Source organism: Coloeus monedula (genome assembly GCF_965178545.1).
Source record: "Coloeus monedula genome assembly, chromosome: 1".
In the NCBI taxonomy this organism is placed as follows: Eukaryota; Metazoa; Chordata; class Aves; order Passeriformes; family Corvidae; genus Coloeus; species Coloeus monedula.
In genome coordinates this window covers 147,676,155-147,692,573 of record NC_138781.1, presented here as the reverse complement: position 1 = coordinate 147,692,573, position 16,419 = coordinate 147,676,155, and the positions used below count along the sequence as shown (strand labels likewise).

The following is a 16,419-nucleotide window of genomic DNA, read 5'->3' as shown; positions in this document are numbered from 1 at the left end:
CTGACCCTCAAACTTTGTGGGATTGATACAGATTGCTTTTTCAGAGGTAAGCTTGGAATTCTGCAATACCCTCTCTGTCCAGACTGATGTGCACAGCTGCCAGAATTCCTTTTGAGGCTCTTACCTTACTGATTTGGAGATGGACACATTGGGCATCCTCTGAATGACTCTTCAGGCCCTCAGCGTTCATCTGACTGCACTTTTCCTGTTTGTTACCATAGTGGCATTAAAGAAAATCACAGACTTGGTACATAAAGCACTGTATGAATTAGTTGTGCTCCTTGAACTGGGAAGGCTGGGTCCATACTAAATAGAAAAGCATGGCAAGTGTGTGTCTTTTGATTTTTTTCCAGCTGCATAAAGAGTCAGCAGAAGAGCTAAGAATATGAAATCAAATGCTTAATCTTTCATTCCTGTCACTTTATCTTGGCGACAGCTCCTCTCTCAGCACAGCTCAGTGATGTGGTGTTCCAGTGGCTTAATAAGAAATGATCTGTTGTCATCCTATGGTTGCATTAGGAAAACTTAGAGTCTTCCATTTTCAGGGGAGCATATTGTTTGCACTACAACAAAAGATTCTTTCTGTGTTTATGTATTGCTGTGTACCTTATCAAGGAGGAAGATTGCTTTGCCTTGATGGTTCAGGTAGCGAGCTGGAGAGATACACACTAGTTTACACTCTGAAGCTTCTGGTACAACAAGTCACTTTGTAGTGGCTTTGTAATCCTGTTCTGCATCCATAAAATTAAGATGATTCATATTCTCCCTTGTTCTGTGCTAGACTTAGGATGATGGATCAATCTGAACTTGCCATAGTGTGACAGAGCACTAATTTTGGTGAAGATGTTCTTAGCATTGCCATTGCCTGCACCAGTAAATGGTTTTGACTGTTCTAAGCATCCCTAGATTCTTATTTTGCCATGGATGATAGTAACAATGTGAAGTTCAGAATTTAGTCTGTTGTCATGATTTGATTAATTAAGCTAAATACTGTAATATGTGCATGTTAAGCAGAAGTACTTACATCTAAAAGGTGATGATGTGCTGTTCTCTAGGATTGAAAAGATGAGAACACTTCAGCTGCTTGTGTTTGTCAAGCACACTGTTCAGGTGGTGAAAGGAGTTCCATTTGCAGCCATGGCTCACCCTTTCATCATCTGGAGCAGGATCTAGGGGTGATTACACTATTTGGGAGCAAAAGCGCATAAAAGAGCTGTAGCTGTGGGATGCTGGCAAGGCCTCTGCAGAATCTTGTTGATGTTGGGTGGGGGGGGAGGGGGAAAGTGATGATGAAACCTTAATTCTGGTGCTTCATTTTTTTTTTTTATTTTGCCCCTTCTCCAAAGGACAAAGCACTTCCAAAATGCCATTAGAATCAAATCACATTTTAAGGCCACATTTCTCTGACTGCCAGACTGATCCTAACCCTTTGTGAGGAGGATCATGGCCACGGGAGGTAGTGTTTAAAATCAAAACCATTGGAAGTAGTCCTCTTGCATTTGAGTATTTACAAGTATTTCTTAAGACGATGTGTGTATTTAGTCTGTGGACTGGCTTGTGGATTAAAGGACAGCAGGTGGATCCCTCTATTAATGGTTTCATTGACTTGTCATTGTCCCTGGCAGTGTGAGGATGCCTGTGCCAACCCTTGGGCTTGTCAAGCTGCTTGGTAGATCTCTTCACACTCCAGAGTTGAAGTCACCTTGTGGCATTTAGTTAAATGGAGGAAGTTTCTTTGCAGTTTGTTTCCCTTTGTTTTCAAGTTAGTGTATCAGTTAGCCCTCCATAATGACCACCAGGCTAGTTACTAGTTAACCCTAACAGATGCCTCAGCTTGGTTTAGTATCAAAGCTTCCTCACTCACTCCAACTGGACAGGCTTTTTGTAGCACTTGTCTTCATTAAGACTGACTGGCCTGGCACTGCTCAGTGTTGGTGCTGTAAAACCTCCCTCGGGCTGTGGGATATGGAGTTCAGTCACAGAGGGCACATGAAGGGTTAGGCTGCAGGGGATGCTGCCCTCTTTTGCAGTCTGTAGAGTGCCCCTCCTGCAGCGTGTGGTTCCTATAGAACAGAGGGTCTCAGAGCAGTGCAATCCAAACTGCTTCAGTTCCTGGTGCTTGTGCAGGTGTGTGCTCATAGCCCCAGGCTGTGGGGGACAGGTACTGTGATGGAGAAATGCAGTTTGGGTTACATGTGGCTTCTGTTTTTTGAGGAAAGTAGTGTGGTGTTGGTATATGAATGAGGTAGAGAAGCCTAAGGTATCTTTTTTTGGGTGAAAAAATACTTTTAATCACTCAGGAAGGGATCTAAAGTTGCTGAGAAGTTGTGTTTTTAACTGGACTTGAGAATGGGAAGGAAAAACGTTAATCAGGGATTTTATTCATTGATCGAAGAATGTTTTTCAAAGTGCTTTTTTATCTGCAGTATGGGCTCAGAAAGTGGCAGTCTGAACAGACTGCAAAGAAAAGCAACAGCTGTCTCTGTCCTCATCTATTGAATCCTTAACCCCACAGTGGGTGGAAGGGCAAAGGGAGACACTGCTTAGTGTGTGTACCCCCAGCTGGTCTCAGGGATGAGCCTTTGGCTGGAAGGGAGTCTTGATCATGTGCCTGTAACATCCCTTTACCTGTCTTTCTTAGCAGTTGTCCGTTGGCTCTGAATTGCCGGTGCTTATTGCTGTTAAGAATTTAAGCAACTGGAAAAAGAAAATGGAATGTGTGTGCCTTGGGCATTGGCCTTATTTGTTTTAGGGACTTAAGCTAAGGAGTTAACTTTAACTAATGTTAATGGTTTGGTATTTTCACTCTGGAGCTTTTACATACAGAATAATTTTCTTAAAATCTGATTCGAAGCTCAGCTGCTAGAAGGTTTGGGGTTTTGAATGTATAAACATGTAGGAAAGTTAATCTTGTCATGTTTTCTGTTCTGTCTTGCTCTTCTTCCCCAAGGTATGTTAGACCAAAATCAAATTAATGTTGAAAAAATAAAGCAGAGATTCTGGGGCAGCTTCAAGAAGCCTGAAGACCCCAAAGCTTTATGCAACTGATGGCATAAAGAGCTTTTATTGTTCTTTTCAGCCCTTGTGTTGTGTAAATTCAGAAACCAGATTACATCTTTAGGGATTGATGTTCTTAGAAGATCCTGGTCAGGATCTACAAGCAGGAGTGCAAAAATTTCATAAGAATTCAAACTTCTGGATCATCCAGCACAGTAATATTTGGGGTTTTTTTCTACTCTGCAGTCTTGCTTCTGTCTTAGCAATATTCAGACTGAAGTGCAGCCCTTGCTTGTTCACAGGGACAGACATTCCTCTCTAGCTGTACCAACATCTGCTTTGGATTTGGTAGTAGAAGGTGAACATAGCCAGGGGCAGGGGCTCCCCAGGGAGATCAGCACACCTAAACATGCCCAAAAAATCCTTGTGAGCTAAGAGGAAAGGGAATAGTGGGTGTGACCTGACAGTAAGGTTGATATATTTGACTTTCCTTAGTTGGCTGGGTTGAACTGGTGAGGTTGTACAACCCAGGAGGGAATAGGACAAACAAGGATGAAGAACTGGCCATGTAATTCTGAGGGAGTCCTGGTTTGCCACCTCTGGGGTGCAGCCTTTCCCAGGATATTTCAGGATAGCCTCTTGCGATGAGAACTGCTGCTCCTGAAGGCTGTAGAAGGGAAGGCTCCTAATCTGAAAATAATGGGGCAAAGCCTTGGTGTGTGCAGAGGGGACGTTCTTAGCTGGAGAGCCGACCTGTGTGTGCCTGTGGCATGTAAGGTTTCACTGGAACAGGATTGCAAAGAAATTGTGTGTGTGTGGGGCGGTGGGGTTGCAACATGAGAGTATTTTATTTGAGTGATACTGATGAGGATGAAATGCTTCAGGTTTTTATTTCTAAAATGACGTTTCAGTTAGCATAGGAAGTATGATATGCTTTTAAAGTTCAAATCAACCCTTAAAAGCTGAAATCAGAGCCTACTTTTTTGATTGGGGAAAAACATTTCTGCAGCCTTTGTTTCCAGAGGTGTTAAGGTGGTGGGGGCTTTTCACTGCAATAAAATTAAAAAAAAAATATGGCTCTTGTCTGAGATGAGACTTCCATGTTGGAAAAAAGGCTTCACTTGAATCACTGTCAATAGGTTTCTATCTCCTTCGCTCTCTGAGCAGGGAGTACATGGAAGGGCTTAAGAACCTGCAGCTTCTGGCAGACAGTTTCAGCATTCATGGTGAAAGCTTCCTAGCATGTCTGCTGCTCTCATTGGGGTAGTTACAAACTGATTTTTCGTTTTCATCTATATTTTAGAGCAGTGTTACTTCATTTCAATCTACCTTCCTTCTTTTTCATTTGAAACCACACTCAAAGCATTAGGGCCAAATTTAATGCTTCACAATAGCACAAGAGGAAGAGGGGGGATATTCTTAGCTCATACTGCACTGGACCCACACCACTGCCTGCATTTTGCAGAGGCAGACCAGACTTACAGGGGCATCAGATGCACCTGCAAAATGTAAATCCTCATCAGTTTAGAGAGCCCGAGCAGGCTGTAACAGGGACTCCTGACCCATTGCCTGCTGTGACAGCCATCATATATAAAGAACTTCAAACCATTTTCAAAAGTTGAGTCTTGATCCTTAAAATCGTGTGTGCAGTAGCAATATTGGTTTTACAGCAATTTATAATCTTCTCTTGTCTTCTCTGTTGACTGTCATGCAGGCAGTAAATTACGAATCTCTATTTTTATTTCCTCCCGTTTTGGTGATAACCAGTTTAATACCTCTTCCCTTGCTTACATCCATCTTTGTTTTCCAGATATCAGCCACTTGTTCTCTGAGATGATCTGATGAATGTAACTAGTTTAACTCAAGAGTTCTTGTCCTTAAATGCCACATGAGCTTTTGGAGCTGCTGCTTCAGAAGAAGAGTTTCTGTGCTGTCTTACCCAATCTTTTTCTAGCTGTTGTAACTGAGCATCTAATGGTTTCTCCAAACCTTCTCCTTGTTTCTGTACTTCAGAGCCACCCCATGGACGTGTGCATGGACTGTTTTGGGAGCAGAGGGGAGTGTGTAGTCATTGCAGTGTCATTGCAGACATGTCACTCTTCCCAAACAGAAGGGAATCTGTGATTACCCAAGTGGTGATCTCTGCTTGCTTCTCACCTGGACTGTCTGACACTGGGAAATCGTACTAGTCTGACTCCCTGGATGAACCATGGGGCTCACAGAGCTACCTGTTAAGAAATTACTTTTCTTATCTCTAACAAAGCATTTCCCCCTCTCTTGCACACATTATTCTGTCCTTTCCAAGTAGTGAATTCCTCTGTGTAACGTATCTTTTAAGAAAAGAAGAAATATAAAGAGCAGTTGATATAAGTTGATGTCATCTAACCTTCCTGGGCAAGGTGATAGTAGAATTAAAGGAGAAAAATCCTCTATTGGAGGTGTAGGTGTGGTGATACTGCACCTCAAAGGTCTAGTAAATCTCTGGGAACTGTATCAGTCCAATTTCTTGAAAGCAGACAGATAACAACAGGCCCTAGGGCAGTATTATCTGGTTGAGTAGCTAAGTGGGCAGGGGGATGTTTTAGCTGGACACAGTCCCTGTGCTGAAGGATCTCAAACAGCTCTGTAGCTGCTATTAGAGCACAGCTCATCGGGCCCAAATATATACTGTATAATTGAATACAAACAACATAAGCTAATGTGTCTACTCCCCTATAGAAAGTCTTTGTCCTCTAAACCTGCTCCTGCCAGTTCCTCAAAGTTGTCCTAGAGCTTTCCGTGTCCCTTTGTGAATCTTGAATGAGATCAGTGGCTTCCTAGGCTGGCTCCAGTGGGTTGGCTCATTCCACAGAGCTGCCCTCTGAAGCCACAAGGAAATCCTGCTGAGTAAGGAGAGCTTCTGTTAATGTGTAATCAAATTGTGATAAGACCAGCTAATAAAGATAAGGTTCCCAACAAGTGGCACAGGACAATGAGCAGGGAAATGGAGTATGGAAAACTCTGTGATTAATCATGACCCCTGGCCGCATTGTTCAAAGGAAAAACCATGCTGAAGAGGATGCATGGGCATGCTACTGAAGGAAGGGGGGAAAGCAGGAGGAACCTAGGGAAAAGAGTAGGAAGAAGGAAAAGGATTGTTCCTCTGTGACTATGAAGGCAGGACTCTGACCCTGGGGAAGGCTGTCTAAGAGTAGTTTAGTCCTAATGCCCTCATAGCTGAAAGGCCAGAGGGAAATCAATTGCACTCTGGGTTGATCTGGTTTTTAATGCATGGAGAAGGGCTCGTTCCTGCTCGATCTCTGGGGACTTCAGTGGAACACTCTGCCCTTGGTCAGCAGGGTCTGGGACAGTGGGGCAGGGCTGTGTGTCCCCTCCAGCCAGGGGAGGGGCAGGACAGCACATGGCATCTCCCTCAAATTTGGTGATCTTTAACTCAGCAGTCAAGATCATTTACGCTGGATATGTACCTTGCTGTGTCACTGCTTTGCTTTTTTTTGACCCGAGGTGTAAATTAATCTGTAGGCCAAATCACTTGCTATCTGACCTATGAAAATTTAATCTTTTTCCCTTTCGGAGTAGTATCTTAAAATTGCAAGCTTTGTTAAGTAAATGCCAAAAGGTAAGCTTGCTCTTAGATGTTCCTTGCTGGGCAGGGAGCAATTGTAAAGCCAGTAAATGAGGGCAATTTTGTAGACTTGCATTTTTTTCTGAGTATGCCACTGTGTGTCAGGCTTCAGTTTTGCTATGTGTTTGCCAGGAAAACAGTCACTGACTGGCACTGCAGCCCTGGTAAAAAGCTGGGGAAACACGGGTGGGAAGGGACTTGAAAGAAAAATTATATTGGTGCCTTGGACCTACAGTCCCTCTTTTTGAATAGCAGTTAAAAGACAGAGACCATTTGGGCATAACTATTTTTTCCCACCCCTGTACATCTGTCTTGCAACCTGAATGGTGATGGGTTTAAGAAGCTCTTAGCCTGGGTCATATTTGAAGGACTGGTCTAGTGTTGAACAAGCATGTGTGTCAATTAAGAAATTTTTACCTGCATATTATAATTCAGGGAGAACATGATTGAAAAGAAGTGCTGATTTTTCCTGTCAGCTTGATCCTTGGCTTGCTTAGGTGCTGGTGTCCGTGGTTCAGTAGTATCAAATTAGTGTAAGTTATGCAAGGCATGGAAATAAGGCAGTTCTAGCTGGCATCAAGAAATGGATGACAAGACCTGATAAGCTCCAAGTAGCTTTTGTATTTAGTCTTTTGTTTGGAATGTTGGTTTCGTTTTAAAAACTATTAATGCTGTGGCTGTGAAGATAAGAACTTCAGTGTGCAGGATGCTGAGGAGACATCGGTTTTGGCTCTCAGAGAACTAGGATGAGGTTCACTGAGTATTGCTGGAAGAGTCTTTACAATAGGCCAGCTGGAGCTGTTTGTGTAAAAGCTGCTCCATGCCTGTGTCCTTAGGTTCCTTTGCAACTGTTTAGGTAAATCAACAGCTTTTGCCAAAAAGCTGGGATGAGGAGGAGACTAGGAGTTATGACTCTGGCAAGCTGAAGCTGCAGATGGCCACAAACAGTGGCTTTGGGAGAGGTGGCAACTGCTCTTTTTCAGTAGGGGTGTCAACACCACGGTGAAAATTTAAACACTGTGTAGTTTTGCCTGATGAAGGTCAGTGCAGCAGCATCTGCAGCTACCCTGAATTAGTGGGTTGTGCTTTTACTGAGTGAAAACATTTCTCTCCTGCCAATGGCCACCTGGAAGTTATTTGTAAGTAAAGGAGCAAAGCTTCATCAGCCTGTATGACTTCAGTTCCCAAGTCACTTGTATAAAAAAACCCCTCACCTTCTAAATGGATAAGCAGGGGTGGGAGGTGTAAGAGACTCAAGAAAATAATTCAACACCCTGAAAGGCCAAACACATTATCAATAAGCCTGTTCTGCTACTGCCTAGTTGAGGACAAAGTGCTGAAGACATTCTTCAGTGCCACCACCTGCTTGCTCCCTCAGGGAGAGGTGTTGACTTTTACAGGTTGACTTGGCTTTTGTTTAGATGCTGAAATGCCCTTGAAACCCAGGCTCAGGTTGTGATTCTTGAGTGTCCTGTGCAGGGCCAGGAATTGGACACAATGATCCTGATGGGTCCCTTCCAATTCAGCTATTCTATGATTCTATAAAAGCAAAATCCTCTGAGAGGGGGTGATTTAGAGATAAATTTCCATTTGGCAAAGCCTTGTCTAGGCTGATGGGCTGTGATGTGCCGTGGTGGCAGCAGCCCCACTCTGAGACAGTGCTGAGCGCAGTGACACCATGGCACTTCGTGGCCAGCACAGTCCTCAGTTCAGTGTCCCTCCCTCAGATGGCACAAAATTGCTCTCTGTGAGTCTGAAAAGAGAGTGGTGATGTCCAGGTTCAAGTGCAGGCCAAGTATGAAGAAAACAAAACAAAGATTCAGCAGCCTCCTGTGATTTAGACAGGCAAAACTCCCACGCCAGAGGACAAAACTGTGCTCTTTGGATAAGCACTTATCGTTCTTGAAGCTGGCACAACAGAGCAGAGCAGTCCATGCTTCAAAAAGCAAAGCAATTAATTCTCCTTGCTCTCAGCCACAGCAGTCTCTGATGTGTAATGCTGCACTGCAACCAGGCATGGAGAAACTTTCTTCCCAATCAAAAGAAGTATTCCTTTTTTTTGCTCTGATACAGCAGGGTTGGTCTTCCTTTTAATATTACTGGAGACAATGTCTTCCTTGCCTTTCCATGACCTTCAGTGTTTGTGCTTTGTGTTAAAATTTCCATTCCCCCTCCCTATTCAAATGCTGGCATTAAAAAGAAAAAAAAAGATTAAAATTCCTTTTGTTTAAATTCCTAATAAAGCAGCCTTAGAGCATGCCAACCTTCAGATGTAGGAATAGGTCTTGGCTTGCACTCCTGGCTCTGGACTCTTCACCTGGGCCATGCTGGGTCAAACTCCTGGACCCTCACCCCAACGCAAGTGCTCTTTGCCTGCTGTTTGCTCAGTTGTGGTTGAAGTCTGGTGGTATCTGAGTTTGGGCTGGAGAAGAGGTTTGGAACTGTGCTTCCCAATCTGGGGTATTTCTACTCACCCTCTGTATAATGGGGCTTACAGTGCCTAAACCTCTGGCATCCTATTTCTGTTGCAGATGCTCCAGTTGTGTCCCCTTGCTCTTAGCATGTGCAGTGGCCATCTCCAAATGTGTCACAAATAATAACTATACCAATCAATCAAAATCAGTGCTGATTTAAATTCCTGACCCAATGCTTAGAGGGACTGCTAGGGTGATGGGAAGACTTAAAAAGCAAAATACGAATATTTGAAAATTTAGGTTCAGATATATGTTACATGCCACTGCATGGCAAAGTGTCTTTTGGTGTTAATGACTTGGTGTGAGTGGTTCAGAGAGGCCAAAGAGGCTGAATGGTTCCATTCCTCTTGGTCTGAGGAGATAATGCTCTTTAAACCATGAAGGGTTTAATTGCACATGCTGATTTGTTTATAAAGCACCCCTTGGCACGCTGTGACCTCATACTATAATGGAACAAGAAATTCCCTCTGTGTGGGAATAAAAGAGCAGCTGCAGCAATGGCCAGAAATGCTACCCAGGCTGGGGGGAGCACCTGGCACCTCCCCCTGGGGTCCCCTGTGCTGGTTTTGGCTGTGGTAGAGTTAATTTTCTTTACAGTACCTGGTTTTGGGGGTACGTTTTGGATTTGTGCTTCATGGAGTTGAATATGGCAAGGTCCCTTCCAACTCAGACTGCTCTATGATTCTGTAATATCCCAAAGCATTGGTCATCCTCAGCAGTAAAAGCTGTGGAAGAAGGAAGAGTGGGATATTTGGAGTGAAGGTGTTTGTTTTCCCAAGTCACTGTTACGCGTGACAGGGGCGCTGTTCTCCTGGCGATGCCTGAACACCTGCCTGCCCATGGGATGTGCTTAATGAATTCCGTGTTTTGCTTTGCTTGTGGACGTGGCTTTAGCTTTACTTATTAAGCTCTCTTTATCTCAGTCCATGAGTTTCCCCACTTTTACCCTCCCAATTCTCTTCCCCATCCAGCTGAGGGGGAGTGAGTGAGCAGCTGTGTGGGGCTAAGGTGCCAGCTGGGGTTAAACCACAACATCCCCCAAAATGGGTCTCGAGAAAAAGATGGATGGAGGATGTTCAGGAAGAGACTTAAAGGTGGAAGGAATTAAGGCAGGAAAGTGAAAACTTTGCCTGGAGAGTTGGGCTGGAGAAGACACATGTCCTGACAGGACTGTGTGGGATGAGGGCCTATGAGAAGCCCCAGTCCCAGCCTGCTCATTTCTGCCCTTGTGCCTTTGCCTCTTGTAGAGGGAAAGGCTTTGAGGGAGAGGTTTAGAAATGCCAGTGAAACAGCAATGATTTGATAAAAATATAAAATGAAGCTTCCCTGCTGAGGAGTCAAGACAAGGCCAAACTGAACTCAGCTCTTGCCTTAACACATTTATTCTTGTGAATATCTATGTACATTTCAGTTTCTCTGCCCATAAAGTTGGGTTAATGCTACTATTCCTTTATTGTTTTTTAGATTAAAATTGCTCCACACTAAATTTTACATGATATATTGCACTGGGATGATCTAGACTTTTAAGAAAGATTAAAACAAAAGAGGAAGGTGAGGGTGAGTTTGGGTACTGAGGAAGCTACAAAGGTGTCCCATTTACTGTGCCTGAGTCAGCTTGCTGGATGTGTTAGGTAATGTAAATTATGAGAAATTTTAATAAAATTGGAACTACCATTTTGGTGCATCAGTTTGAGGGAAGTAAGAAAACCAAAGACCCCCTGCTTTTGCTTGCTGTGCTCAAGACATGCTGTGTGATTTGCTCTGACAATTACCTGGTCACTCAGCTCTTACCTCTGTCCTTACCAGAGCTTGCAATAATCTGATTGGGATATGGTTCAACTGCATAACACCGAGAAACCCTGCCTGGTGCTTTTTATGCTGCTTTTTCATTCCTTCACTGCGTATCTCACATGCATTCACTTTTCCTGCTGTATTATGAATATTTTCAGTGTTACTCGAGAGCCACAGGCCCCATTCATATCTGCTTTCCATTAGTCTCTGGCCAAATGAGTACAGAAGGTTTCCTTCTCAGGTCTCTCTTTTTACCCAGCAGACAGTATAAAAAAGTTCCTTTCCATCACCGGTGTGCTTTTTCCATGCGAACAAGATGCCAAATGGGCTTCCTACAATGTTGCCTTATGTTCTTCTGAAATTTATTCTTTTCCTCCTTCCATAAGCTGGTAAGGTTTCAGAATGAGTCTTTTTGCTACCTAAGAATATCTGCGGGCTGCAAGAAGACAAGGAATGCTTAAGTGGTTAAATTTCTGCTGATGGCAAATATAGTGCATAAATATTACTTATCTTGGTTGCCACTTTACCTGTGTATTTCTCTAGATTTTTAAATTATTGTCACATAATTATCATTTATGCTCATGATCACTCAGATTTCTTGTATAACCCAGCACTTTCCTTCTAGTTTGTACTGGTCCACGTGGTGCTGGGACACGCCTTCTTCCTAGAGTGATCCCTGCAACTCCTGAGTTTCACCTTGCAGGTGCAGGTTTCTTGCACCACCCACTGGCTGACTTTCAAAGTGACACATTAAATGAAATTCCCAAAGGTCAAAATTGGAGATTCGTGCTTAGAAATGGTGCCGCTGCAGAACTGTGATTGAAAAGTGAAGAGCTTTTTTTTTTCTTTTCTTCCTTAAAAAAATCCAGTATTTGAGAAAACTGAACTGTGTAGACTGCAGGGAGTTTATAGTTGCTTAAGCTGCTGCCTCAGAAATTCCCAAGGCTTGGTTAAATGGGGCTTTGAGCCACCTATCTAGTGAAAGATGTCCCTGCCTAGTGCAGTGGTGTTGAATGACATGATCTTTAAAGGTTCCTTGTGATCCAAACTATTCTGTGATGCTCTTCTCTGTTGTCTGTGGTCTCTCACTATGGACATTTAATAAGGCCTCTGTCTGACCTGTCTAAATTGTTTACTTGGAGTCCCCGGATCTCTAAGACCAGCAAAGAGCTTCCCAGCATCTTATGGACCAAGCAGGAGAAGTAATGTGTGCATATAATGAAAATCCATCCTCTTGTCAGCAAAAATCAGACAAAAAAGTAGAGGCCACCTAATTCGTTACCGACTTCCCAGCCAAGGATTTTTCTACAAGGCACAGTTTTAAAAAAGTGTTTCACAAGTTTAAAAATCTGATTTATTTTTTGTGTTTAACTACATTTCTAATGATTAGAAAATGTCAACACTTAGGTTAAAATGCATTGTGAAAAACATCAGTCAACACCTGAGCGGCAGGGACTGCTGGTGCTGGGGGACCCTGCCCAGGAGAGGCTGTCCTGAGCCGCCTCCTCGCTGCCGGACTTTGCCAGGACAGGCCCTGCTCGCCGTGGTGCCAGCGGCAGGCTCCGGGGATGCAGGGCTGTGTGGGAGGAAGCTCCGTGTCAGCAGCCTGTTTTCATCGTGTGCAAGAAACCCCAAGGCCACGCCGTCCCTAATGGCTGCCGTGCACAAACAATGTCCCGATTGTCCCTCGCCGCTTGGACTCTCCTAGAAACGCAGTCACTGCGTCTGTATTAATTAAAAACAAAGCCTGCTTCCAATGGCCAGCTCCTGAACCCATTCCGGCAGCAACATTGAAGCAACCTCTGTGGGGACCTGGGTTGCTTTAAGCTCACACAAAAGAGGTCCTGGGCTCGGCTTTCCTGGGGTCTGAAGGTTTGGTCCCACACCACAGCCTGCCCGCAGAAACCCCCTCAGTGCTGCCAGGCTGCCCACGCTGGCAAAGGCCGTGCCAGCCCTTGGCCAGGCTGTTTGCTGGGGGACAGCTTCAGCCTTATTATCTGCATGATGACAGACTGCAGGGCCACTGCTATTGTTTTATTTGAATCGCAGAGATCTTAAAGAGCCCCAGTCCTGTGCCCTAATCCCACCGTATCTGGGATGTACAAATACAGAAGAACCCAGGAGGGTCTTGTTCTTCCTAAACCTCTTGCTGAGCTTCCTGGGAGCACTGCTAGTTAAGAGAAGTAGGTCAGTGCTCCAAACACACAGATGTACTACACACATCAGACAGGAGAGATGCGGAATATTAAGCCTTCAAGTGGCTGTTACAAACTTAAGGGCAATTAAAATATTACCACCCTTTCATATAAGCAATGTGAACAAAAGTGTCAATTAGTTTCAGTTACAACTTCGCAGTTCTGGACAAGCCTCTTCATATGCATTTTCTTTTTGGTCCCTTGAACTGTGCATCCAGGACTACACAGGCACCTGCCTCCGCCCTGCAGATGAACATCTGAGGCGTGTGTGACAGGATATGTCCATACTCCCTGTCTGGCAGCCTTTGCCCAGGGAGGAGCTGATGTCACTTTCCCACCTTTTGCTGTTGCCTTGTGACACACAAATGCAGTAAGCAAAGTGCTGCCCCATCCACTCACTCCTCTTCAGCAATGAACCAGACAACTTTATTGTAAGGAAAGGCACTTATTGCCACCCACTGCAAACCTCCCTCTACACTTATATGGTGTGCCGATGATTAATACAAATAACTACATATGGGTGAGTCACTGGGGTGGTTTCATTCAGTTTGTTACTGCAATCAAAATAAAAGGTGTTCCCCAAAGGCTCATTCCCAGGCACTATCTAAATCCCTCCTGCAGGAAAGAGCTGACTGATACGGTGGTATAAACATCAATACTCACTGAGTTCACTTTAATCTGGTTAGTATTTGCCAAGCCAAATATTGCAAAACTACTTAAACCCCTCATCACACCTCTAAAGAATCAAGCTCCTATGCACAAAGTTTGGGCTGAGTTTGGTTGGGTTTTTTTTTTGATTTTTTTTGTTTTAAAGTAAAATAAAAGAGTTGAGAAAAAAGTTACCAAAATTTTTAGCCTTTGTTTTATTGAGTTACAACAAATGAGCAACAAGTTAGAAAAGTTGGATTTATGCAAACTCCCTGGCATCCTATTTGTGCAGCGTACTGAAAGGTGGGCAAGTTTTCCAAACCCAGCGCGGCAGAGGAACGCACTGGACGGCTCTTGCACCCAGGCTCCTGCTCTCCCTCTGTTCCCTCCTCACATGTGTACAGACACCCCCATGCAAATCCAAATTAGCAGTATTTGAAAAAAAGTGCACTCAGGAACCTAGGAGTCACCTAAAAATTTAGTGGCAAGGGTTAATAAGAAACTTCTGTTGTGCGCTACAATGTCTAAAGCTGGAGGGCAGACTGCTGGTTATGGTGTCCATCGCTGTACCAGCCACAGAAACACAAACAAGTTTGGATTATGAAGCATCTTAATTTCCTCGCTCCAACCCCTCTGGGAGTTGTACTGCATGTTTAAACAAAAAGTGCTAAAAAACCCCCAAAACCAAACCAATAACCAAAAAAAGGCATTCTAGCCAAATCTTCAGAGACCCACAGCTGGGGCTGGCTGGTGAAAAGTGAAGTACAGGAGCTGGAGAAGACTTGCCTTGTAGGAGCATGGAAAAGCAGAGATTTAAATACTTCAACCAGTAGCAGGTGGCCATAGAACAAAACAAAAAAGTCAAAGCAAGAAGAGAAAAAACCAAAAAAACAAACCCCACCGCTCCAGAACATACTTAACTGGTCTGGTAAACCAGGGTGGGGATCTGGGCTCAGGTGTTGATCTGCACCAAGACAACTCCAAAAGATTGCAACTCAAAACACTTCAGGAAAAAAAAAAAATCTCCTCTCCCTCGTCCACAAAAGACACTTCCCTCCCCCCAACCAACCCCAAAATTTCTCAATTGCATTATATGCAAGAATAGCTTGCACCTATTAAAAAAAATTAACAAAATTTTTATGTTGTACAAATCTGTTCCAGTAGAGGAAGAGGCTGGGCAGGAAAAGTGGGTGGGAGAGAAACTAAGAGAAACCTATGTACAAGGACCTTTCCTCTTTCTTTCTTCTCTTTTGTAATGCAGTAGTAGGACTTTGGCACTATCAACAATTCCATGATGATGCTCCATGAGAGTATTTCTCACTGTGCCTCCACAAGCACAGTTTGAGACTTGGGAGTCACAACACACTCTCTCAACCCAGGCAGGAAAATAGAGTTTTCTTCTATTTTCAGGCAGCATTTCCCCTTCAACATCAGGACAGTGTAGCTGAGGAGTACCCCTGCAAAAATTATAACAGCAGCATATTATTTTTTAAGGCACTATGAACTGTTTGAGCTGTTAACTAAGATGGCATCTGGTTTACATCCCTGCACATATGGTAACACTGTTTTGTGTTAACTGTACCCTGAGGCCTATCCTTATCACAGCCTCATGTGGTAGGGTATTGGATTTTTGCTGCATGTTAACAGCCAGTTAATAATCCCCTACAGATTTCTAACAGGGATATATGGTCCAGCCTTAGCTCAGGCAGATTCTCACGCTGACTCAAAGATGATGCATGCACGTGTTTGGGGCAACTACTTTGCAACCACAGGACAGACAGTGCTAAAGCCAAGAAGACTTCAGGTCTCTCTCCCCCAGTTAATCCCCTCATAATACTTTTTGTTTTACATGATTTTAGAAAATTATACAAACTACATGACAATGGAAAAAGGATGTGCTTGTGCTCTGCAGAGCAGCTTCCTGGTTCTGCTAGGACTCCTGCACCTACCTAAAGGATGCACAGTGGACCAGAGATTAAAAAATGACCCCTCAATACCCAGCCTTCAAATAGCCACCACTTCACACGTATCCCCAGTTCCCAGGAAAAAGCAAGGGCTCTATGACAGGGATTATGCTCAGTTTTACCACACTGAGGTGTGAATGTGCAAGAAGTACAAACATCCTCCTCATAAACCCTGCAGCAGTGCTCACTGAAACCTGAGCTGACTTGTTATTTCACACCTCTTATGGATGTTGCTATCTGGTCTGTTATTTCCCACAAAAGCAGTGAGCTCTATCTGGCATCTGCAATGCAGAAAGCAATGCAGTCAAGCCCAGGAAAAGGCAATAGGCTTGCACCAACATCAAGGGGAAAAGTCCTCCTCTTATCCTCAAGACCTTCCCACACAGGCCCCTGTTCCTCCTGACTCACTGGAAAATCTTAATTGCTGCATTGGGTTTTGCTTCTTCCTCTGAAATCCTTCATTATATTAGAGCTTGGGTCTCTAATACACCTCACTGGTTTCAGGGGAAAAAGCATGTCCTCCCTACTTCAGCCTCATTCCCTTGAATGTTTAAGGGTGACCTGAATTCTGCAAAAACCACTGGTCAATCCCATGCTGACTTACTTCAGGATGCTGACTTGGAGCCCAGCGCCAGTAACAGACACTATAGTGAGCTTCTTAAATGAAACCCTAAACCTCAAGAGAAGTGAGAACTTGGGCAGAAAGTGAGAAACCCCAGTGCTGT

At 44.0% G+C, this 16,419-nt stretch overlaps 1 protein-coding gene across 5 annotated transcripts in view; it reads right to left on the bottom strand.

The window, feature by feature from the left end:
- Positions 1–13,948: 13,948 nt before the first annotated feature.
- ZHX2 (zinc fingers and homeoboxes 2) overlaps positions 13,949–16,419 on the bottom strand; it is a 75,354-nt gene continuing 72,883 nt past the window's right edge. For all 5 annotated transcript variants that reach the window (XM_082277416.1, XM_082277413.1, XM_082277415.1 and 2 more), the window contains one exon: positions 13,949–15,187. The gene's annotated coding sequence lies outside the window, so the exon portion shown is untranslated. The remainder of the gene's footprint in view (positions 15,188–16,419) is intronic.